At 41.9% G+C, this 25,032-nt stretch overlaps 1 long non-coding RNA gene across 4 annotated transcripts in view; it reads left to right on the top strand.

Moving 5' to 3' along the window:
- Positions 1-277: 277 nt before the first annotated feature.
- LOC142098388 (uncharacterized) overlaps positions 278-25,032 on the top strand; it is an 87,516-nt gene continuing 62,761 nt past the window's right edge. For all 4 annotated transcript variants that reach the window (XR_012678346.1, XR_012678347.1, XR_012678350.1 and 1 more), the window contains exons 1-2: positions 278-386; positions 604-687. This is a non-coding gene — a long non-coding RNA (uncharacterized LOC142098388). The remainder of the gene's footprint in view (positions 387-603; positions 688-25,032) is intronic.

The raw sequence follows: 25,032 nt of genomic DNA, 5'->3' as shown, positions 1-25,032 counted from the left end.
GTGCTCCCAAGAAGGATTGTGGGAACAGGATGGCAGAGGTACTGAAGAATCAATTGTTTACTGGTGTAAAAAACAAATGTTGACCAGAGTCCACTAAGTTATGTCCATGTGTCACTGTGCCAAACTTTCTGTCACTGGATGGGGCTGAGTGATTGGCAGGTATGTGTATACAATGCAGCAATTACTCACCTGCTGTTGTGTTACAGTTAATAAGTAATATTAAGTAAGTCAATCAGTAACCATGAGATAGAGACAACAAAAGAGATAGCAGGAGAAACTGAGAGAGAGAGAGAGAGTGAGAGAGAGAAAGAGAGAGAGATACTGAGAGAAATGCAAAGAAACAGAGAAAAAAAGAATGGTATATAGAGAGAAGGGGAGAGAAAGAGGTAGAGAGTTCTTGATGCAGTAAAATAACATTAGCAAATATTTCCTAAAATATATTTTAATCTGGCTGTCTGAATTATAGAAAAATAAAACTTCAATTATGCCAATTATGATTTAGCCATTACAAATCAAATCTTAATAAATCTTCTGCAGATTGTATTGACATATTTATGATCCTTTTTGTGCTGCATGACCCACATGTTATTTATTATGTTTCAGTCTGGACACCTATCAACATTCCCTATTGGAAAATTAAGACAACTGTAGCCACACCCTGATCCGCCTGAACCAAACGGATTTCAGGTTCGTCCCTTTTCTGCTAGAAAACAACCTTTTGCCCATTGAATTATTATTTTCTTTTTTAACATGGCACCCACATATCTAGCAGACCTCCCAACTTTCCTAATTTGAAAATTTAAATATGTTAGGCCATAACCCTGATCTGCACATTCCATGTCACAAATACCCAAAATATTGAGACTGGCCCTCCTAATTATGAATTGCACACATTTTTAATCCAGGAAGTCATTATAGAAGTAAAAAGATTCAGATAATTATACCGACACCATTGTTGGGGAGAAGGCACTGTAAGCTCCAGAACTAAAAAAAAAGGACAATTACATGATGGGGTCAGAGGAAGAATAATGTTAGCTTGGCGGTCACTAAATGCTGAACCTGTGATTGTTACTGCTCTCCAACCAATCCGGGATAATTAGAAGTATACCTTTCAACACCATGAAATTAATCACGCTGTAATTAAAGCCCCAGGCAGACGTTATCTGGTTGCCTATGACATGGGGTGCATGAGACTATTTAAGTGGTATATGAGGCTATACATGGACACATGAAGTACTATAGGGAACATGTAAGACTGCATTGTGGCATACATATAAGCGGAACCGCCCATAAGAATTATGTGTCCCCTGACAAATTGTGTTTGATGAGTTTATTGACTTCCAAAACTTCAATCGAAGGATCAATGGTATGTACTCTATGAGTCTCATGCAGATTTGGATCAAAGAGTTATGGCGGTTAATAAGTGCTGGCTCTGTCCACCAGACTCTCTGATTGGAGATGAAATGTGTGTCCCTTGGTATTTATTCTCGCAGTCACTTTAAAATTACTGTGGACAGAGTGAGAAATATTATAGATAACCTCTATACCTGTTTAACTGGGATATTTACTAATAATGGCATGGTAAGCTTTGAATTGAGGTCAGAAGATCAGCTGTATGGTACCGTAACTATCATTGTATTGTATATAAATAAATAGTGATAATGATGATGATGATGTTGATGATTGTATTGTAAAAAAAAACAACTTATAGGAACTATACTTAATGTCACGGGCACTAGGAGTCTTTACCCAGGGATCACCAGATGGTAGGCTTACCAGAGCAATGTAGATGGTAATAGGGTACTCTGGTAGCTGGGTGATCACGGAACATGAAATGATGGCCGATGAGATGCTCAGGAAAGTCTATGACTAGCAACACTGGTAATAATGAGGTAATGATACACAAGGAACTGTATGGACAAGGACACGTGAAGGTAGTCAGTGGTCTGCGATAGCAAGTTGTACCACTGCTATAGTGAGGAGGAATGTCCAACAGAAACAAGGAGGTGATGAGAGTCAGCGGTCTGCGGGTAGCAAGTTGTACCGCTGTCTGAGTGAAGGAATGGAATCCAAGTGGAGGTATCCAGGTAGTCAGTGGTCTGCGGTAGCAAGTTGTACCACTGCTATGTGAGAGGATAATGGAACAGGTGATACCGGAAACAGGGATCAGTGGTCTGACATCAGCAAGTTGTACCACTGAATATATATGTGAGGAGGTGCACGGGGGAAGACTGCAACACAGGATATACACAGGCACCTTATACACGATCCACAGTAATATGCACAATATAGATATATATATATGTAAATGACTGATCAGGTCTGCAATCTAGAAAGTCTCTTGAAGTAGTCCAGCACAATGATAACACAGTCAATGATGGCAATAGACTCAGCGGATAGCAGACTCCAGAGAGAACCAAACACAGTCCAGCAAGATATGCAATACACAGCACAGTCAATGAGAAGTATGCATACCGTGGTTCAGCAGTAGCAGTCAGATGGGATTGCAGCGGTACCTGAGCGGCTGGAGACCGACTGGATAGGAAGTCCCTGGATAGGTGAAGCAGCGGTCTAGCAGGTGCAGCGCACAGGTGAGTAGACCGACAGGGACACGAATCCACAGGAGTCAGCAACACGTGGAACTGGACTCATAGGAAACCCAGGAGAATGGAGATGATCCAGCAGAGGGTAGTAGAAGAGATACAAATCCAATGCTGACAGAAGGGTAGAGACCAGTGGAACACGTGAAGGCGTGGAGAGTGGATCAGCAGGAGATGGACGATAGCGCTGACCACAGCGGCAGAACCCAGCGGCAAACGGAGGTAACCAGTAGCAATCACAGGAACCAACAGCGATGGGAAACAGGAGTGCAGCGCAGGGCAGGAGCTGTAGATCACGAAGTGTAGCAGATGGTAATGAAAAGCGGCAGTCTCGAGGAAGTCACAGCAAAGATGAGATGAGAGTGTAGTGCACGGAGGCAGCGGATAGTAATCAGCTGGCAGTCACGATGTTGAACACAGGCAAGTTGCAAGCAGGAGACTGTAGTGCACAGAGGCAGCGGATAGTAGGCAGCTGGCAGTCACGATGTTGAACACAGGCGAGTTGCAAGCAGGAGACTGTAGTGCACAGAGGCAGCGGATAGTAGTCAGCTGGCAGTCACGATGTTGAACACAGGCAAGTTGCAAGCAGGAGACTGTAGTGCACAGAGGCAGCGGATAGTAGTCAGCTGGCAGTCACGATGTTGAACACAGGCGAGTTGCAAGCGGGAGACTGTAGTGCACGGCGGCAGCGGATAGAAATCAGCAAACAGACTTGATGAGAAGCAGGTGAGTGAGGTAAAAGCTGGAGTGCACGGAGGCAGCGGATAGCAATGAGCAAACAGTCACATAGATATAAAATAACGTTGAAGTGGTGTAGAAGACTGTAGTGCACGGAGGCAGCGGATAGGAATCAGCAAACAGTCATGATGATACAGTTGATGGTAGAAGTGGTATGGAACCACAGTAGTAGAAGTGGTTTGGAAACCACAGGAATCAGCAGCGCTGAATACACGAGTAATACAGGAACACCTTCAGAGACTCATGAGGAATGAGACTCCAAGATCAGGCCACGTGGTGTTGACCACAGGTGCTTAATATAGGGAGTGTTGCCTGATCTGCCAATTGAGTTAAAGGGACATACACTGACGTATAGGAAAGGGCTGCGCATGCGCAGACCCTCAGGATGGAGGACGGCCACGGTTCCTAAATGTCCGGGAAGAGGCACTCACGGTCCGGTGAGTGACAGTACCCCCCCTTTTAAAGGTGGGCACAGAACGCCTGGAACCGGGCTTGTCCGGATTTTTGAAATAAAACTTCTTCAAAAGGGCAGGAGCATTAAGATCTTCAGCTTTGATCCAAGAGCGCTCCTCAGGACCAAAGCCCTTCCAATGAACGAGGAAACGAAGTACTCCTCGCGAAATTTTTGCGTCTAGTACCTCAGTAATTTCGAAATCCTCCTCCTGATGAACTTGAACTGGCTGCGGAGCTGAGGGAGGTTTTGAAAAACGGTTGATAATAAGAGGCTTGAGTAAGGACACATGGAAGGCATTAGAAATCCGAAGATTCTTAGGAAGAAGAAGTCTCACACATACTGGATTGATTACTTGAATGATCCTATATGGACCAATAAAACGAGGAGCGAATTTCATAGATGGGACCTTCAAACGAATGTTTTTAGTAGATAACCAGACACGATCTCCAATTTTTAGTGGTGGAATAGCCCGCCTCTTCTTATCTGCAAAAGACTTATATTTGTTAGATGTCTTCTTTAAACAGGTTTTGACCTGAGACCAGATATTTTTGAAGGTCTGACAAACAGTCTCCACAGCAGGAACTTGGGTGGGAGGGAGGGCAGGAAATTCCGGAAAAGATGGATGGTGACCGTGAACCACCAGCACTTGACTTTTTGAAGATGACTCCTGAGATCCATCTTCAACGTCCGATGACGTCCCGAACGCCCGATGAAGAGGAAGGCGTTCAGACTGAACCTTATCACACAGATCCGTAGATGAAGGATCCTGTGGAGGAGAACCTGGTGGAATAGACGAATGCTGTCTTTTGAATGAAACCATTTGAGAGAGACAACGATGATGACATTCAGCTCCCCAAGATGTAACTTGAGAAGTGCGCCAGTCAATCTGGGGAGAATGACATTGAAGCCATGGAAGGCCTAAGACAATCGGACTTGTCGTAACAGGAAGAATTAAAAACGAAATCTCTTCATGGTGTAGCCCACCAATCTGAAGCGTTACTGGAGACGTACTCTGGGTGATGAGACCATTGATGAGACGTGATCCATCCATAGCAGTCACAGTAATCGGTGTTTTTAAAGTGATCACTGGTAGAGACCATTGATTCACTAGAGATTTAGAAATGAAATTTCCTGCTGCTCCAGAATCAATCAATGCCTGTGACTCAAAGGATTTGGTAGCAAAGGAAATCGTAACATCAAAAGCGCAGGCTTTTAATTTCGTAGAAGATGGAGAGGACTCCAGGAACCCTAACCTTATCTCCCCAGTATTGGTTAGAGCCCGACATTTCCTGGGACAAGAATTGAGCATATGCGTAGAATCGGCACAATAGATACAAAGTCTATTCTTTATTCTTCGGTCCCTCTCCTCTAAAGTTAATTTGGAGCGACCTATCTCCATGGGTATCACCGGAGATGAAGCTGGGTGAAATTGAGGATTTGAGAGAAGAGGTGTTTTAACCGAAGTTGTTTTCTCAGGTTCTCTTTCACGAAACCTCAGGTCTACACGATGGCAAAGAGAGATCAAATCTTCTAAAGAGGAGGGTAGTTCTTGTGAAGTCAGTGCGTTTTTAATTTTATCGGAAAGCCCCTGCCAGAAGGCGGCAATTAATGCTTCAGTGTTCCATTGAAGTTCAGAGGCTAAGATCCTAAATTGAATGACGTACTGAGCCACAGTGCGAGATCCTTGGCGAAGACGGAGAATGCTGGATGCAGCGGAAATAACACGACCTGGTTCATCGAATACATTTCGGAACGTGGAAATAAATTCGGCACTATCCTGTAACAATGGATCGTTTCTTTCCCACAGAGGGGAAGCCCATGCGAGAGCTTGTCCAGAAAACAATGAAATAAGATAGGCCACTCTGGAACGATGGGTAGAAAAATTTTGAGGCTGGAGCTCAAAATGAACTGAGCATTGAGTAAGAAAACCCCTACAAGTTTTGGGGTCTCCATCGTATTTTGACGGAGTAGGCAGGTGAAGCGTGGAAGCCGTAAACACCTGGGATGGCACTGGGGAAACGGAGGAAGGCACAGGAGCATCAACAGTAGTTGTGGCATCTTGCACGGACGTTCTTTGGGAAGCTAACGCCTGGTAACACCGCAGTAAATGCCGTTGGCGAACCTCCTGTTGCTCAATACGGGTAACCAGATGCCGCAGCATCTCTTTGGCTGTAGGTTCCGTATCTGGGTCTGTCATGGCCTGATCTTACTGTCACGGGCACTAGGAGTCTTTACCCAGGGATCACCAGATGGTAGGCTTACCAGAGCAATGTAGATGGTAATAGGGTACTCTGGTAGCTGGGTGATCACGGAACATGAAATGATGGCCGATGAGATGCTCAGGAAAGTCTATGACTAGCAACACTGGTAATAATGAGGTAATGATACACAAGGAACTGTATGGACAAGGACACGTGAAGGTAGTCAGTGGTCTGCGATAGCAAGTTGTACCACTGCTATAGTGAGGAGGAATGTCCAACAGAAACAAGGAGGTGATGAGAGTCAGCGGTCTGCGGGTAGCAAGTTGTACCGCTATCTGAGTGAAGGAATGGAATCCAAGTGGAGGTATCCAGGTAGTCAGTGGTCTGCGGTAGCAAGTTGTACCACTGCTATGTGAGAGGATAATGGAACAGGTGATACCGGAAACAGGGATCAGTGGTCTGACATCAGCAAGTTGTACCACTGAATATATATGTGAGGAGGTGCACGGGGGAAGACTGCAACACAGGATATACACAGGCACCTTATACACGATCCACAGTAATATGCACAATATAGATATATATATATGTAAATGACTGATCAGGTCTGCAATCTAGAAAGTCTCTTGAAGTAGTCCAGCACAATGATAACACAGTCAATGATGGCAATAGACTCAGCGGATAGCAGACTCCAGAGAGAACCAAACACAGTCCAGCAAGATATGCAATACACAGCACAGTCAATGAGAAGTATGCATACCGTGGTTCAGCAGTAGCAGTCAGATGGGATTGCAGCGGTACCTGAGCGGCTGGAGACCGACTGGATAGGAAGTCCCTGGATAGGTGAAGCAGCGGTCTAGCAGGTGCAGCGCACAGGTGAGTAGACCGACAGGGACACGAATCCACAGGAGTCAGCAACACGTGGAACTGGACTCATAGGAAACCCAGGAGAATGGAGATGATCCAGCAGAGGGTAGTAGAAGAGATACAAATCCAATGCTGACAGAAGGGTAGAGACCAGTGGAACACGTGAAGGCGTGGAGAGTGGATCAGCAGGAGATGGACGATAGCGCTGACCACAGCGGCAGAACCCAGCGGCACACGGAGGTAACCAGTAGCAACCACAGGAACCAACAGCGATGGGAAACAGGAGTGCAGCGCAGGGCAGGAGCTGTAGATCACGAAGTGTAGCAGATGGTAATGAAAAGCGGCAGTCTCGAGGAAGTCACAGCAAAGATGAGATGAGAGTGTAGTGCACGGAGGCAGCGGATAGTAATCAGCTGGCAGTCACGATGTTGAACACAGGCAAGTTGCAAGCAGGAGACTGTAGTGCACAGAGGCAGCGGATAGTAGGCAGCTGGCAGTCACGATGTTGAACACAGGCGAGTTGCAAGCAGGAGACTGTAGTGCACAGAGGCAGCGGATAGTAGTCAGCTGGCAGTCACGATGTTGAACACAGGCAAGTTGCAAGCAGGAGACTGTAGTGCACAGAGGCAGCGGATAGTAGTCAGCTGGCAGTCACGATGTTGAACACAGGCGAGTTGCAAGCGGGAGACTGTAGTGCACGGCGGCAGCGGATAGAAATCAGCAAACAGACTTGATGAGAAGCAGGTGAGTGAGGTAAAAGCTGGAGTGCACGGAGGCAGCGGATAGCAATGAGCAAACAGTCACATAGATATAAAATAACGTTGAAGTGGTGTAGAAGACTGTAGTGCACGGAGGCAGCGGATAGGAATCAGCAAACAGTCATGATGATACAGTTGATGGTAGAAGTGGTATGGAACCACAGTAGTAGAAGTGGTTTGGAAACCACAGGAATCAGCAGCGCTGAATACACGAGTAATACAGGAACACCTTCAGAGACTCATGAGGAATGAGACTCCAAGATCAGGCCACGTGGTGTTGACCACAGGTGCTTAATATAGGGAGTGTTGCCTGATCTGCCAATTGAGTTAAAGGGACATACACTGACGTATAGGAAAGGGCTGCGCATGCGCAGACCCTCAGGATGGAGGACGGCCACGGTTCCTAAATGTCCGGGAAGAGGCACTCACGGTCCGGTGAGTGACACTTAAATTGCAGAACTGTGTATTGGTGGTGGTGTGGTTCAGTGATCTGCTCACTTGAGAAATGACGGAACTGAACGGCACGTTGATAGGTAACATGGCCAGCACATCACATGAACGGCACCATGATAAAACTGTCATGATGGCTTTGAGCCTTTGGGAGTAATGTGAATGAATGCCCTTGTGTTTATATTCTTCCAAGTCCCAAAAGGTTACTGTGGCTGGATCACGTAAAAATAACTTATTGTAGATATTTCTATCAATTAGGGGCGCAGTGCGCCACTGTATATCATTGCAAATGTACTGATTTTTTTATAGTGTGTTGCAATGTTGTATTAGTAATGTTTTAATTTCTGAGGTATTGATTTCTGACACAGTAATCATTTGTTGAAGTAAATCTGATTTTTAACTTCAAGATGAAGCTAATTACAGTGACCAACAGGTCTTTTTAGCTTGGATACACAGCAGGGATCATCACCTTTTCATCCTGTGTGTTAGAACCTGTCTGAACAATGTAAACCGTAAGTGATTTAGGAAATCACAGATTGGTGTAAATTTTGTTAAGTATAACTTGCATTTAAAATCCAAGTTTAGAAAACATATTACATCCTGATGCTAATCTTTGAATGTAATATCTTAGACATTTTGATGTCTGTTTGGAAAGGGACTGGCTTACCCCCTACCAACATAAAAGTCAGAAACTGTATAAAAAGAGAATTGTTTGACCATGTTTTGTACTATTGTACTACATCTGTAACTTCTGGAAGATCGCTAGTGCCTCAAATTAGCATGTAACTTATTATAACACTTGAGCTAATAAAACATCACTGCTTCAAGATCCTGCGTTGACACCTACTTACCTGCTGTAATTCCTATGATTAGACCAATCTAATCCCTTTACCTGACTGTTCTGAGGTTCTGTTCAGCATCTAGTACCAACGCTTTGCCTGCTACTCTGCAGCCCTGGCCAGTTTGATAGGCCAGGCGGAACCATCCACAGCAACCCTGATCTGAAGGAAGAGGTCAGGGATACCGCCTAGGCGCCCTGTTACCCAGAAGGAAGCAGTTCTAGGTCCTGGCAAAGGAGCCTAGTGGTGGCAGCAGAGCTCCTCCTACTGTGTTTTGGAGAGGTGCAATTGGCATAAAGAAAAGGGATGGTGGCAAAGCAAGCCCAGCCATTCCCCAGCACCTTGACAGGGTGTCATAAGAGATCCATCCTGTCACAGATTTCTGGTGGCAACCAGTGGGATAACCCCAGGTGGCTTTTCATGCACCAGTCAGTAGAGCCAAGTTATTCAGGAGAAGAATAACTGCAGCCAGGAGAACACACAGGATGTCTTCATACACCAATGTGTCCAGGACAGACCTTGAAACTCTGTGTAGTGCCAAGAGCATTGATATCAGGCAGGAGATGAGAGGTGATGTTGCCATAATGGATGGCATTCCAACTGATGTGATCTTGGGCAACTATACTGGGGGTCTAATTGTGACTGTATTTCTCAACTCCTTTACCCTGAGCCAAGCTGCCAGACAACAGTCTTCAGAATCTACACCTGCACAACCCAGTCCAGAGGAAAAGACTGCAGCTGCTAGACAACAGCCTTCGTCAGCAACCTCAGCATCAGCCAGCCCAGAGGAAAAGACTCCAGCTACTAGATCTTCAGTAACCAGTGAGCTCTTTGCTTTTGGAAAGACTACGTCCCCTGGCAACGCAGAGGAAGATTTGCCTCCAGCTAATCGGATCTTGTGGGGGTGCAAGGTGATGCTCGTGCCCAGAGCAGTATGCCAACTCCAACAGTGAGTATAGTTGACCACAGTGACCTCCCTCTGAATAACCCCATTTGACTGACCCTAATAACCCCAACATAGCCCATTCGGCAGACAGTACCAATTTAGACAGTATTGGGGGAAAGAGTTCAGTGCAGCTCAGTTCTCTCATCCCTCACTGGAAGGCATGAGGTGCAAAGCTGGAAGGAGCCTTTCAGGGATGGAGGTAGGGAGTGTAACCTGGCATAAAGGGTTGCTCTACCGGGTAGCTAGGAAGGTAGATGGGGATAGACCAGTCCGGGAACAAGTACAAATGGTGGTCCCATGGGGATTTCATGCGGAACAGATGTCAGTTGCCCATGAAATACCTATGGCTGGACACCAGGGGTGGGACCAAACACTGAGGCGCGCCTGACACAAAGCTTTTTCTGGCCTAGAATGTTGGATGAAGCCTGAGCCTACTGTAAGTCCTGTGATGTGTGTCAGTGGCTTGGGTGCCCCAGTACATGTGCTCCCCTCAGGTCCTTGCTAATAGTTGAGGAACCTTTCCAGCGAGTGGCTGTGGACATTATAGGTCCACTACATGTGCCCAGTAGATCGGGGAAGAGGTACATTCTCACTATGGTGGATTATGCTATTCAGTATGGGTACTATATGGCCAAGGACCTGTTCCAGAAGTTTTGGGAAAGGGATCTACCCACCCAGGATGTTGCTGTGGTGGAGTATGTGTTAAATCTCACAGATCGGCTAGAGAATCCCATGGGGCTTGCACAAGCTAACCTAGCATAAGCACAGACCAAGCAGAAGGCTTGGTATGATCAGGGAGCGCGCTGCAGAGTATTTGAGGTAGGCTAGAAGGTCCTTGTTCTGATGCCCACATGTCAGAACAAGCTCTAAGCTGCCTGGGCTGGACCGTACACAGTGTCAAAATCACCTACATGGTGTCATTTGATAGCGACGGTAGGCGGCAGTGGACCTACCACGTGAAAATGTTGAAGGCATACCGTGAGCATGTGGAATCAGTAGCTGCGGTTTGCTGCTTTCCGAATGAGGAACCAGGGAGTGATCCACTACCTGACCTCCTCGCTTATGCCAGAGGTGAAGGTAATGTAGAGGAAGTAAGCTGGGATGAGAAGTTGAGTGCCCGCAAGAGGGAGCAGCTTGAGGCAGTGTTGCGACTCAGTTTAGTAGGAAGCTCGGCCGGATATTTTGGTGATGCACCATGTGGATACTGTTGAGCATAGGCCAATTAGGCAACCTGTTTATCGGGTCTCACCAGAGGCCAAGGATTGTATGTTCAGAGATGTGAACCAGCAATCGTGCAGTTCATTGGCGTCCTCCATTGTATTGATTCCCAAAAAGGACAAGACAACAGAGTTTTGTGTAAATTTATGCTGCTTCAACGAGGTGTCTGTGTCTAATGCCTATCCCCTGCCCCGCATTGACGCTCTGTTGGATGAGTTACCTGGAGCAAAGTATATATCAACATTTTACTTGAGCAAGGGCTATTGGCAGATACCATCGACCCCAGAGGCTCAAGAACGGTCAGCGTTCATGACTCCATTTCACCTGTTTGAGCTTAAGCCCATGCCATTTGGGATGAAGAATGCACCAGGCACCTTCCAACGTGTGGTTGATTACCTACTGGAAGGGTGTAAAAGCTTTGCCCAGGTTTACTTGGATGACATTGCCATTTTCAGTAAATCCTGGGAGGACCATCTGAACGAGGTAGGGCAGGTGTTGGAGAAAATTCAGTGGGCAGGTCTGACCATCAGAGGAGACAAATGTCAAATGGGGATGTCAGAGGTACAGTACCTGGGGCATCATGTGGGGTTGAGATAGGCTTAGGCCCGGAACAGCGAAGGTAGACGCAATCTATGACTGGCCCTGACCCACAACCCAGAGAAAAGTACTAGCCTTCTTAGGGACTGCAGAGTACTATGGGGGTACTATGGGGAGTGAATAAGGGGTTGAGCCTGTACCCTGTGGCGAGTCGAGTGGGCACCATTTGCAGGATTAGGGAAGAAATGAAGAAGCGGAGGCAAGGGAAAAGTGGAAAGATAGGGGCAGGAATAAAGTGATGAAATGGAGAGAAGAGGCGGATGGTTGAAGGCAAAGGTAAACAGGAGGAAGAGGACACGAGGAAAGAGTGCCCTGCTCAAGGGAGCTTACAATCTAAAGGTGAGGGGGAGACTGACAGAAGACAAAGTGGCAAGATGGAGTGAGGGATGAAAACACTGGGGGGAGGGAAGCACAGGAGTAAGTAGGAGGCAACAAAAGCCGATCTGATGCTTATAGAGGACCTCATATCAGCCACTCAAACACTAGGGGGTTCTGCTAGATGGGGGAACCTGTAGGACTGGATGTGGGTGAAGTTTATTAAATTTTGATATATAGGGTCTGATGTAGTGGTGGTCACAAATTGGACGTAATATACGCTCAATAAATCCAAATATAAAAAATAGCGTATTTACACCCAGATGTTGAGTCATTTGCATCTTAAGATCCATACAGGTTGGCACCAGCAGCATATGCACCTGGTTTACACCAAGCAAACATCACTGACACTTACCTCCCACATGCACCCACCTTTTTAGCCATTTGCTTTATGTGCAACAAACGCATTCACTATTAAGCATTGGTAAAACTGTTCTAAAGCAAAATCAACTCCTGGTTTTGTGTCCAAAAACAAACAAACAAGTTAAACACATAAAAGCATAATAGATGCCCAAACAATAAAGAAAGCACCAATCAGCATCACTGGTGCAATCTCAAAACAGCAAATCACAAACGGTTCACTAGTGCCGAAGACTGGTATCATCATCATCCACTATATGTACCTGCCCTTGACCACCTGCAAATAATATGGCTTTTCCAGGCATACATGCGTCTTTTTCCCCAAGTTGCATTCATTCACAACTGTGTGAGCATGCCGTTACTGTACTTGACCTACATCAGAACACCTGCTCTCCAGGCACAGACTGGTGTAAGTGGCTTGGGCACATTTTGGGGGGCCCACTTTCTGGGGATGAGCAGAGTGATTTCAAACAAGATATGCTACACAAACTAGCGTAGTACTCCCTCCCTATAAACCCCATATTGTTTATATTTCAGTTGAATTCATTTCAGCAGTTCCTGAAAATTGTGTAGATTATTAAGGAGCCACTTTTTTATCTGGTGCGCACATGTTTACCTTTACAGTTGAATGACAAATTCTGAGTCATGGCTGCATCCATTAATATTTAGACATGTTTGGGCACTGCCTTTAACATTAATTCTTGCACAATACCTTAAACAATCAAGATTATAACAGTTTGTGACAAACCTCATAAAACACACAGTCTTTTGGTAACATTATCCTACTGTCTCTTAATCAGTAGACGGGTATTAAGTACAATGACAAGTCATCTCTTGATAAGTACATCACCTACACTGAATAAGCATCTATTCATTATGACAGACTGTCTAGCACCAAACAGTGCTGACATATTTAATTTATGTTCCCAGAAGTATAAGTAGGTTTATGTCTATCAGTACTTTTTTTTTAATACACATTTTCACTTAAGTGCTTTGGGGTTGTGAATTTTCGCTATATATCGCATAAACAGTAAGATGTTCTGTAACAATAATGTGGTACAGAATTATGGTATGCAATGTAACTGATCAAACAGGCTAATTAGGTTAGGATGACATTTTTTGTTTGTTTTTTGTCCTGTTTTATTAATTCCAGGAAATAATAGGCATGATACAAATATTATGTGAATTAAATAATCTGGTAGCTTCCTAGAATAATAGGATCAACAGGAACCTTTTTCATTTTATTAAATATATCAAGGAACAAATTGGTCTGTAACATGTAAAAGGATGTACTTTGTGCCATTCTGTGGACCTGTATCTGGGTTTTAATAAAGACTACCTGTTTTCATTTTCAATATGGTAGAAAATCTGTATAAACTTCATATATAGTTATTAAGATGTCTACTATTAATATAAGTTGTTTTATGATTTTATAAGCTGCAAATATTAAATAGATTTGAACATTGTTATGTTTTGACTAATAGGGGCATATTCAATTGTCCGCGGAATTGCCGAAAATCCCGCGGTAGGGGCATATTCAATTGTCCGCGGGATTGCCGAAAATCCCGCGGTCCGCGCACGATTACCGATATTTCGGTAATCATGCGCAGAAAACCCGTTAATACGGTAATTTACTCGCTGGATTTCAGCTCGCAGCTCAGAGAGCCGCGAGCTGAAATCCAGCGAGAGATTACCGTATTAACGGTAATATTTTTTCCGCACTCGAACTTTGGAACAATTGAATATGCCCTATAGTGTCTAAAATTATCAGAGAACACTCGAAAGGAAACCAAGTTATGCTGACTATAGCATGGTAAATACAAAGAAAACATGGAACAGTTACTATTCCCAATGGTATTATAGGTTATTGAGTGATGTAAGGATTTAATCTAAATGGTAGCCTTTCTGTGGTGGTGACTAACTGGTATATTTATTATACGGTGAAAATCTCTAGATACGTTGAAAACTTTTTGCCAGATTTAGGGCATCTCCCGATTTCTCTCCCATAGGCCAGTGAAGACGATTACCGGCATCCCCATGCAAGTCATGGGGAAGTCTATTTACCATGGACAGTGGCTGTACTTGTACCATCGCTATCCTCTTATAGCTACTGCCATCGCAGGATTCAATTAAAACAATTTTATTTATATATTTTTTTATTGCACCTGGAACCGTAAGGTCAAGTTCCGACAACTCCTAAACCTGCATACGCAAACTTCTTCGCCTCCACAAATGTGGCCATTTCCAGTTCACAGAAATCTAGGTACATTTGCACAGATAAAGGCTCTCCATGAATGACCTCCATAGTGAAGATCGGTTGATTCACACACAGGGACAGTCCCAGTGATGTCATAGCAGCTTAAATGCCTGCTGAATCAGCAGTTCTGACCTTCATTGGATCCCTTTAGGAGACTGTTTAAAGGTGTAAGAAGAGCTTCCGATGTTGTAACGCAATGAGTAGGTAGTGGTTTACTTTTTAACAGAGCTACAGCGGAGCAACAGTTTAACACTGAACAATGTATTTTATTTTCATGGCTCATATCTGAAAATGTCATTGTATTTGTTTATATGTGCTATTGCATATTTGGGGGATTTGTCCGTGTGTTCACACTGCTCTATTTATATTCTATGCAGCTTGAAAAATCGGAAAACAAAAATGCTGGTACTTTGTCAATTTGGAAGTTAATAACTAACAAAGAGAGGCGCAAAAAGGCAATAGAATTAAGATGAAAGGAAGACATGTGGAAAATGACAATTAATACTTTTTTCTTAATAATGTGTGTATGAGAACCAAGAAACCAATGTGTATATATAATCTACTTGTAATTAATACAATTATTTAAAAAAAAAAAAAAACCTAATATACAAACAACATAGGTCTTAGAGCTCTGGTTACTTCAAATTAAATATAGCAGCCGTCATTATCACAGGAATCATGTACATAATGTTCTTTAGTGTACAGTGCTGCCTATATAGACCAAAGTCAATAAATGGTAAATGATTGGCAATAATGCTCATTGTGACGTAAGGTCAGGAACTTGGAAACCTTGGGTAACATTTTATGAGTATGGAATTGTCAACCTAGCAGCTGCATTGGCTGATCAGATAACTATATATTTTATCTATGTTATATAATGAAAACCAGAGTAACATTTATAGTTTTGCCTGAATTCTTAATTACACACACATAAACAATATACTGTTGTGTAATCTATGTATAGTATACATTACTGGCAGCACTGTCTCCCTTCATTGCAGGGGCACACGCAGGATTTCCCCCCCCCCACTCCTAAAAAAAAGCGAGAGAGCTGCTGCGCATGCGCCTGCACATGCGTAGCAGCTCCGTTTCGGCAGCAATGTACTATACAACAGCCATGGCGCTGTCAAAGAAGCATCCGCGCAACTGTCACGGACGCTTCTTTGACAGCGCCGCGGCTGCTATATAGTACAGTGCCGCTACGTGGGGCACTTTGTTAGCGGAGGGGAGGGGTTTCTGGAGACCCAGAAACCCCCCCTGCATGCGCCCCTGCATTGTTCAGAAGCAGATGGTACAATGTGACAACATTTTTGGCATGGTACACTAGGGTAGCATTGCATCGTCCTGAAAATTTAGCTGTAATTACACAGGACCATGCGGCTTCAATGTATTGAAAAGGATTCCATTTAATTCAGTGAGGCAATGAGTTTACCCAGAGCACAAACACTGCATGAAATGCATAATTTACATATATTTTTGATGTGCTGTGCAGGACTCTTTAATTTGAGTGTGACCTTCGAGCGTGTGTAAGGAGAGTCATATGAGTGAATTTCATACATCCAACTTGTTTCAGATGAGTAATGCAAACATTACACTTAAGGCAATTTACCTGTGGCTGCATGTATGTAAATCTATAATCTCCACATTACAGTGTTTAACAAAAAGAGAATATACAGAGATATAATGTAGTGTGTATCAAATAGCAAAAAGTTGCATAGTAATATAAAGATATAAAAGGTTTGGTTGGAAAAGCTACAGATCTGCCTTAGTTGTCTGATACATGGTAAATAGCCGGAACAGGGCCTGATGCTGAGTTAGGAGCAAAGCAAAAAAAGGAGCAAATTTGCTCCCTGGCAAAACCATGTTACATTAGAGGATACCGCCTGTCAAATCATGTTACACTGCAAGGGATACAAATTGATTTCTTTTTTTACATGCAAGGAAAATACTGACTGTTCTTTCATGTAGCGCACAAACGCTTGTTATATTATCACACTGCAATTAAAGTTGATCTATGACATGCCGTATCCCAACTATATATCTATCCCTACATTTTAAATTTACCTCCCCCTCCAATGCAACATGGTTTTGCCAAGGTGCAAATTTGCTCCTTTTCTTTGCTTTGCTCCTAACTCAGCATAAGGCCCTGTTTTACAACAGCACAATAAAACAAATCACAGATGACGTGTGTCAAACTAGGCTTTTATTCATGACTCAGTTAAGCTAGGTACACACTAGAGAAAATTTCTCCTGATGTGTTATATTTAATGATCTTACCAGCAACTGAAAGTCTGATCAGCCTGCCGATCCATATATACACACTTACATGATTTTACACGATTTACTTTCAGAACTGTGCTCTTCATCTGTCATAACCATTTGTAGAAAAGATTGTGACTCTGTAAACTCTATGGAGATCTGCCTACACTGCTGGTGGTGAGTGCATACACACTGCAGAAATTGCTTGACATCATTCCATCATTTATAGAGATTTTTAGTCTGGTTATAAAAACAAATCAAATTATACGATGTGCTTTGGTACAAAAAAACATGATTGTGGGAGTGTATACACTAATGCAATATCAGACCTAACAGTCATTTATCCTGTGATTGGCACGATAATAGGGTGAAAAACCTATAGTGTGTACATAGCTTAATATAAGATAAGTGCTCTAAAGATTTCCTCTTAGGCCAAAATGACACAGAACATAGGTTAGGCCAAGCTGGATCTCCCAGTTCATTTTCTCCAGAAAAAGCTTTATACTTAGGCTTCCAATTAATCTATGTTGTCAGTCATAAGCCCTTCCTACCTTTCTGTCTGTATTACCCAGTATTTCTGTGTTTGTCCCCATTTGTAAAGCGCTACAGAATTTGCTGGCGCTATTTAAATAATGTTGATGATGATGATTCACAGTTCATGACAGATTCCATTTCTGATTACACACTAAACAAAATGGACATTATGAACAAGCATATTGTGGCTTCATAACTTACTATTGAAGCTATATTTTTCTGGAACATGTAATATGGGCTTTTGCAGGAGTGGTCTACTCAGCCACAGTTAGCTGCCTATACACAGTGGAGGGAGCTATTTTGTGGTCTGAGCAAATATTCAGAGGAGACACACAGTGATTTCACTAATCCCTAGTGAGCTGTTAAATGAATATTGGTTAAGCCCACAAATTGTCTGCCTTTAGTGAAACTCTAGTAAAAGCATGTAATTTGACTCCAGAGGACTCTGCTCTAATAGACAACCTCCCTCCCTATAATTCGGCTACTCCAGACTTGGGCCTATTTGGGATTTTAACAGAACTCTGGGACACTCTGAAGTGCTCCCTTTAGTGATTTTAATTAGCATTTCAATATAACACATTACTTTGCAGAACAAAAAGACTACAGACCCGGCTTCAATGCAGGTAGAACATATCTAAAAATGCATACTTATTTGTAAATATTTTTTTTATACAAAATAAATCTGCATTTTAGGCTTAATGTTCCTTTTTCTGTGTGTGTGTGTGTGTGATCTCTATATTATAATAGTAATGTATTTGCTACATAATGTTCCATTTTCTGCAGTTTAACAATCTATACACTGTCGTCTACACGGCCAGCTCAACATGCATTTCAGATTTGACTATAATATATGGGATATGCATAAGATACATCTCATGTGTTAGCATATTGTCACTGCCAAAAAGATAAATGTGTTGAAGTGGAACAGAGAATATATTCATTTTTCCAAAGGCTATATTCTGAGTGTGTAACATTCCAGTGGGAATAGTTCACTGGCAAATAGACCTTGGGGCAAAATACTGAATACTTTTACTGTTTTAGCAAGCGTCCATACGAGAGAGAAAAATCCACACAGGCTTTGTGAACACTGACATCTCACTTCAATGACTTTGCACTTGGACTCTGTGATATTTTCTGTTACCTACACACATTATCTAACTCACTGGGAAAATGGAAAAGCACAAGAAATGTCTTTGTAGAAAACAACGTGGCTCCTGGCCAACACGACAAATCCTACTCCAATTGAGTTTATGATCACTGCTGTAAACATGGGCAAGGATACACAAGTGATTTTTAGTCCAGGGATTGTGATTAATCCCATTATAAAAATTCTAAGGCCTGCAAGTAATGGCTTTCAATTAAGCCTGCTACATTAGTGGTTTGTTGCCTGCAGATCACAAAGATGGGAGTTCCCTTTTTCAAACAAAGGAGCCACTTTTTAATTATTGTTTGTTGATCACTCATAACCACCAGACAAATAAACACATATGTATGTAAATAAATGTTTTAGGTGCATATTTGTACTCTTGGCACATCTGTACAGTAAGTCAACCAATACAAATGGGGTGCCAGACAGGAGACCAACAGCTATTCAGAAACCTATAACAGTCCCTCCTTTTCAACTGTTTGCCCCATTTTCATTTAGTAAATAAAATATATACAACCAATTTTCCTCTATTGCTCCACGCTCTGGAAAATATTATTTATTCTAGGCTTAAGCTAGAAAGGTAGTTGACTTCTGATTTAATGCAGTAGGTTTTCTAGTTTCTTAAATGGTATGTTTTCCCTGCCTTTACAACATACTTGCCTACCTTCTCCTTGCTTTTTCCGGGAGATGGGCGTGTCTGGAGGGCAGGAGGGGGCGGGGAGGGGGCTGGATGCGACCAATCGCATCATATGGCACCGCCCCACGACGGAAATGTCGTTTTGTCGTGGGGGTGGTGCCAAAATGATGCGATTCACCACGAATCGCGTCATTTTGGGGTGCCAGTAGCGGGATGCGGGAGATTTGCCAGCAATCCCGGGAGTCCGTGAGACTGACCCGAATTTCGGGAGTCTCCCGGACATTCCGGGAGATTTGGCAAGTATGCTTTACAATAAATACATCTCATATTTGGGGGGAAAAACAATTACACAAACTGTGATAAGAGGTGACAGGAGTACATATCAACCTACAAAGGAGGTATCATTCTAATCGGGAGACTGGCAGCTATTCAGCAAGTTATGACAATCCACTCCTTCAGCTGTTGCCAAACTTTTATAGTAAATAAATAAAAAAAATATGTTATTTTCAGGTATCGCACCACTTTCTGGAAAGTGCTATGCATTCTAGTCTTCGATTATAAAGAGAACAATAGTATTTTATGGAGATGCAAAGTCTTCTAAAACAAAACAAGGTGTTATTTGAATGGGTGCTACACAGAAGAAATCATTTTTAAATTGGAATGTTATAAGCCCGATAATGCCAAAATAAACTCAGCTAAAGGAGGAATGCCTCAGAACTCAAGGGGTTAAAGAACCCATAACCTACAATAAACAGTGCCAAATGCAAAAGAGGTATCAATAATATTCATTAAATGTAAAGGTTTGCATACCATGACAGAACTTAAAATGTTTTATATTGTAATTACTATGTAATTTCTATGCAGCTGCAAGCAATATATTTTATTTTTGATCAGTCCTTTGGGACAAAATGCGGCTACAAAGCCTTTCAATTGGGCTAGTCTTTTACCTAGCACAATATAGGTCAATTAGCTGTTTTTGTAGCTCTATGTTATTTGTACATCAAGCTATCAGAAGGAGCATTCACAATGAAAAGTAAAAGTTCTAGGACCTTACTAATATGGCAATTGTAGCATGTGTTGTACTAATCTATTGAACCACCTTGTCCTCAAATATGATGTCAATCGTTGAAGATGTAATAAAAAAGCTAAAGTGCCCCAAGAGCACACAAGACATATAATGCAGAAATATGTAGATAACAAGGTTTCAGGGAACTGGAAGGGGATGCCTGGCAAAAGAAAACTTCTCATATTGCCACATGTGAGTGTCATTGTAACGTGAATTAACCTTTTAGAGTTTTCTCCTGGAAATACATTTTGCATCTGGAGAGGCGAAATGGGGGCATTCACGTGTAGGTTCAGTACACTAAGAGTTGGACACTTCTTTAGTGCATCTCTAAAGCTGTTGTAAAAATACATGTGTATATTTTGACAGCAGCAGGATGTATCCGTTCAATGTAAATAAATAACATAGTAACATAGTTGATGAGGTTGAAAAAAGACACCAGTCCATCAAGTTCAACCTATTTTGGATCTCCTGCGATCCTGTAAATAAATTATTGAAAGAAATAAACATGTCCCCCACCAAAGCAATAACAGTACAGCCGGTCCCCACTTACGGAGTGGGGGACCAGAGGCAGGCTGAACTGGGGGCCAGGTGGGCATCTGCCCCTCCGGGTCGGTATCATAGTGGGCTTCATTTTTTTCCTGTAAAATGTTTTTAATAGGCTGCTGAGTCAAGTCTTTCCAGCCCTTCCCTGTGGGGGACAGAGTGGGGTTTCATAGGTTAGGCAGCATCACACAATAACAGTGGTGTCCACCTGTCATGGTGTGAACCAACACCAGTATGTATAACAGAGGGCTGGAGCCTCTACCTTGTGCCCACTAGCTACGGTCCTTGTTCCTATGCTTTAGCAGTACCCAACTGGTCATTGATTTTGGGGGCTGGGAGGAGGGAAACGTCTTTCATTTTCCTTTCTTTCTTCAACTCTAAATCAGTGTTAATATCCATAGAAATTGCATTATTCTTTATGCATCGCAGCTCATAGTGAAACATGGGCACTTTGCAGGCAGGAAGGTAAATACTAAACTAAACAAATAACTCAAATATTGTAACCTTGGTTGATTAGACAGCAAAAGAAAAAAAAACAGAGCCAGGAGACACTTATAGGTATGTAATGAAACATTGTATAACATTAGCACAAAGATGAAATTACCTTACAATGTTTTAAGTATTAAAGAACCAGCTCTGCAAAGAGAAGCAAGATGCAGTCTTATGAGTAACTGCCCATCCCTGTGACACAAACAAGGAACTAACAAAGACATACACACACTGAACTAATACACAAATACACACAGACTGTATTAATACAAATACACTATAATAAAATAAACAATTTACTCATCAAATCTGTCTGTGCACCGTGTGACTCCGATGCTATGTGTACACCATGTCTGGTATATACATGGATAGCCATGAGCTAGCAAGTACAGATTCCGGTAAGAATGCCAGCAGAAAATTGAGCTTACAACATAACATCAAGCTTGTACAAGGTGGAGATACGCAAGACATAGGCGAGTGAGGGCTTACATTTTAGAGGATACACAATGAATGCAAGTGTCTGATTTTTTTTATATTGGTTAGTGCACATTTTTCAGAAATTAACCCAATAGACCACATATTACCAAAATTGAAACACTTGCACACATACATAAGTCGACAACATGAAGCACATGAGTGCACACAACACACAGTGATAGACCTAGTTCAATTTCATACTGGACAACGGCTGGGTTAGTACTTTTCCCAAATGTTCTCAGTAGCACAGCCAAATATGAAAGCATTTATTTACCAAGATTTGTCTGGGATGATTGAGATATATATATATATATATATATATATATATATCTACTATATAAATGCCTAGTGGCGTGTGTGAAAAAAAAAAAAAAAAAGCTGCAGCGCCACCTGCTGGGCAGAGTTATACACTGACCTATATATTTCTTGAAGGAGAAGTGACAGTTGGGAGTGGTTGGTGGTTGCCGGGGATGACAGTGGGGCATTTTTAACACCTTAAGTAGCTTGATGAAGGATGTGGCGATGAAGATGAAAGATGAGGTGATGGAGAAAAATGATGAGGTAGTGACATGTGGACAAAACCACGTTAAAAAAGGGCGCTTGCATCGGAAAGTAACGCTCTTCCCCTGAGGAGGCCTGGGCTAGGCCCAAATGCATGACAAGAACCTTTTTAACACCTTAAGTAGCTTGATTTGACTAGAATGCATGAGTATCATGCACGGGTTAACTTGTATATATATATATATATATATATATATATATATATATATATATATATATATATATATATATAAATAACTTATTTATATAGCGCCAATCATACTAGGCACATATACAGAGAATATGTCATCATTTAAATCAGTACCTACCCCATTGGAGCTTACATCTACATTCCCTAACACAAACACATACAGTACGGTCCCCTTTTGTCAGAAGCCAATTAACTTACCAGTATGGTTTTAGATATTTGTTTACCTTTAAACCATATAGTTTGTTCTATCTTTCTCCACCCTTTTCCTATCTTGTGCATTCTTCTGGATGGAGACTTTTACAGGACATTGGTTACTAGATCTCTGCTAGGGTCATCATGTGACCATGAAGTACTTCAAAGGGTCATGTGGCACCTTTGTTAATATAATAACAATTTTAATAATCTGCAACCCACAAAAGATATATAAAAAGTAGGATGAAAGACACAAGTATTAAATACCCTATGCACTGTGACATAGGTTTAGATAAGCTTGTAAAGAAGACATTTGAAACCAGTTTAACATTATGCATTAACAAAGTAAGGTGTTCATTGAATACAACTGAAAACATGTAATTAATCAACATCTCAAATAATAATGCAGAATACTCCCTTTCCTCTGCGGGTAATTTGTTTGTCCTGACACCCTAAAATTCATCACTGTCAAAAACATACAAATCTTGGCACTCAAAAAATCACAATGTCTGGGAAATGAAACACACGTCTAGGAAGAAACTGACATCAATACAAAGCTATATATGAAAGCTTATCTCTGCTGTTTTCATTTCACACTTTATAACTTTTAGAGAATAAAGAATATTAACACATCACTGAACATGTAGATACATTAGATATATTAGTATAGATATCTATATAGATATAAATAACGTAGATATATTACATATATTTTCAATCAGAAACACAACCATTTTAAACATATTGCAGTATAGCATGGATTGCACCGTTTAATCAATCATAAAAGCTGTATTAAACCTAAACTGATGATTGTGCTCAGTGCCTCCCACATACACATTGGGGCTCATTTACAAAGCACACGCCATACACACCGTCAAAGTGAATTGGATTATTAACTGGTGATTCTGGATCTGGTCTGACTAGTGCACTTCAACTCTTGGGAGACACTGCCACAAACTAGGGGCGACTTCTGGGGAGAGACAGAAAATCCCCAGTGTAGCACAAGTCCAACCTCCTAGCACTTTAGTAGCACAAACAACGGTCCTCTCTACTCTCTGTCAGCTCCTATTCATCTACATTGTTTTTGTCATTATTTATGTACACTCTTTATCTCTTATACAGCCATGCCCTACAAATAAATGTTTACTATTAACAAAGATGAAGTCAAAACCTCTATACACAAAAAAAGAACATGTCTGCTCTCATTTTTTCCCCCCGCTAAATTTCACATGCTTTAAATGATAACACAATGATTTGGAAGTGTTGTTGTTAATTTTCTCCTTCATTGTTGAAAACAAACTCTAAAATGATCAACTTCTCTTTCAAAGACCTGCAACATTGTAGCAACAATGTCAAAAAAGTAACAATAGTCTTGACTGACACCAAGGGGGGTATTCAATTGTTAGCGAGATCCCCGGAAAAACGAGCGCTCGAAAAATATTACCGTTAATATGGTAATATGCGCGTAAATACCGTTAATACGGTAGTTTACTTGCTGAATTTCATCTCGTAGCTCAGGGAGCTGCGAGATGAAATTCAGCGGGTAATTACCGTATTAACGCTAATATTTTTCGAGCGCTCGTTTTCCGGGGATCTCGCTAACAATTGAATACCCCCCCAAGTTGTACTGTAATGAACAAGAAAGGGAGCGCTCTGATTAGTTTCTTTTTAAACTGAAATGATACCTGTCAGCTGAGTGACAGTACCCTGTATATGGTGTACAATTGAGCAAATTAAGAAATATGTTACTGCCAAGTGAACAATGTAATATACCCTATTAATCTGCAGTGGTAACAGGAATTAAGGATTTAAATTAAGCATTCACATTTGTTGATGTAAATTATGAAGATATCTGGTCTAATAAACAATCTGATAATTATTATCAAACTCATCTGCCAAAATCCTAACCACATCTTGCTTATTTGTTGTAGTTTACAAACTGCTGCCAAATGTAAGGTCTTTGTTTAATATTTTGAGCCATCTAACTGAGCCGTAAGAGGAATTTATTTCAACTCCAGGTTTAGTGGCTGTTAATGAAATATCTGTCAGGTGATGGGGCCTTTAATTAAATGCTGGGTGGTTTTGGAACTATTAATTGAATGTGGGGCTGAACATCCATATCATTTAGAGCTAAAAAAGGGAAAGATTCCTATTACATTCAGTTTAATCAGTTCCTATATAAATACTATATTTTACCCATAAGGCATCAAAAAATAAAAAAAATAATGTGCAAACATAATACATTAGAAGATGTATAATAACAATCTTGTTGTAATA

The sequence above is a fragment of the Mixophyes fleayi genome, chromosome 1 (assembly GCF_038048845.1).
Source record: "Mixophyes fleayi isolate aMixFle1 chromosome 1, aMixFle1.hap1, whole genome shotgun sequence".
Taxonomy (NCBI): domain Eukaryota; kingdom Metazoa; phylum Chordata; class Amphibia; order Anura; family Limnodynastidae; genus Mixophyes; species Mixophyes fleayi.
This window is presented reverse-complemented; position numbering and strand designations above follow the sequence as displayed.